General features: G+C 42.4%; 1 protein-coding gene across 2 annotated transcripts in view; it reads left to right on the forward strand.

Annotated features, from left to right (window-relative positions):
* Positions 1-1936, forward strand: part of CDKAL1 (CDK5 regulatory subunit associated protein 1 like 1) — an 877582-nt gene that overhangs the window by 790113 nt on the left and 85533 nt on the right. The window lies entirely within an intron of this gene.

A 1936-nucleotide genomic window follows, 5' to 3' on the forward strand; every position in this document is an offset into this window, starting at 1 on the left:
ATGGTCCCCCGTGGCCAATCGCTGAACCAGGGTGTGTGTGGGGTTCCCAGCATGATTCCTGGCAGACCCAGAAGTGGACTGGAAGTACTTCCAGTCCACTCCTGTGTTCACTGTTGAGTACATGGAGGGGCCCCCTGCACTCCTGTGGGACACCCTATGCACCCCAGCATCGCAGTGTTCACAAGCCACGCTCATACCTCGAGGTATGTAGAAAAAACATTTAAAGCTGTGTCTGTGTTAGAATCGCTGATTCTTCAAATCGGCATCAAATCTTCAGATTCATATTTGGAAAAATCTAATCAGGGACAGTGATCAGAATCAACAAATCAAATCACTGTCCCTGATTCAGGCTGAATTCGAATCAAATAGGACCCACTTTGCATGCTCCTGATCTTTATACCAGTATAGCTGTCCACATTTACAAGTTGTGCTACTTTAACTATGTCAGTTCTAAGTTTATGCTCTGGGATTTAACTAAAGCATCGACATGAGACACTACGTCGCTGTGGTGATGAGCTACAGCATCATAACATCAGCAGGCACTAACCATGACGCTGTCTGTACTGCCCAGAAGTAACAGGCGCAGAGTAGGGTGGAAAACAAACCATGCGCTGCTGGGACTGTGCAGTACTGGCTGGTACTTTAGTACTTTAGCAAGTACAAAATGGCTGTGCAGTACCAGCTATGCAGTCAGGGGTGTATGTAGATGCGCCCTGCGTGTAGACAAGCTCTAAGACATACCCTTTGGGCCTACTGAGAAGCATGTTGAGAATTTGGCACCAACCTCAGGAAAGAAGATGCTGTGATATACTCTTACAGATTGGAAGATCTGCTGAAAGCAGAAAGCTGGCAGTACAAGAGAGTGTGTTGGGAAATGAGTCAGCTAACAGAAAAGAAAATGAATGTCTTTTGGCAACGCTAAGGTCAACAGAACCATGTAGTAGATTTGAGGAGAGAGAGATTGCTAAAAAAGTCTGAGATGTTGCTTTTGCTCCTAAGAGCTTCATGCACAAACACTTGCTCATGCACATCTACACAGAAACGTCTGTCATTGCTTGTGCAATCATCTTAATGTCCAAATGAAATGCTACAAAATATTTAATCATGGTTCTTGAGAAATTTAGTCTTTATTAATGACTAAAGAAAAATGTCATTAAGTTTGATTTGAAAGGGGCTAAAAAAATACCATATTTTCTCAAATATAATATATGGGGTTTTTCCCCAATCAAGGGGGGGGGAGCCCTTTATCTTATGTTCTCGTGCAAGAAAGCCTTATTAAATATGTTGCCTATCATTAAACTGCTGCCATAAGCAGCATATGCTCAGTAATGGGAACTGGCTATGAAGTTGTTTGGATACAGCTCACACTGAGTATGTCTGTAAAACTTATGGCCCATATTAAGCAAACATACTGACAGGAACATTTTTTCCCCCACGCATTTTATTAAAAACACACTTATCACCCTACATTTACAAAACTACACTTATTGAGCATCCTTGTTTTACCAAGAATTCATATAACAGAAATAACTGCATATCAGAAATATACGACTACATATATTAAACCTTTAAACAACAAACATCAACTTCCCACAAAAACCAAACCTTTACAGAAATCTTTTTCTTCTTACAGAGCCCCGTGAAAAGCTGTTACCTCAAGCACCTGAAACGCTCTGCCCCTCCCATCAGTCCTCTCTGTTGGTTTAGTGAAACAAGTGTGTCCAGTCCTTTTCCCTCCTCTTTGTCTCCACATCTTCCTCTCTGATCTCTTCCTTGTCCTGACTGCTGTAGCTGTGTGAAACTGCAGCTGTGTGAAATTGGATGATACACACTGCTTTCCCCTCTCCCTCCATTGCCACCTTGCATATCATGCTTACTTATTTCACATAGACAAATAATCACGAATCTGGCAGCCCCCATCCTCCCCATCTCTCTT

This window comes from Gavialis gangeticus, unplaced genomic scaffold, assembly GCF_001723915.1.
Source record: "Gavialis gangeticus isolate Ggan-Ray unplaced genomic scaffold, GavGan_comp1, whole genome shotgun sequence".
Lineage (NCBI taxonomy): Eukaryota > Metazoa > Chordata > Crocodylia > Gavialidae > Gavialis > Gavialis gangeticus.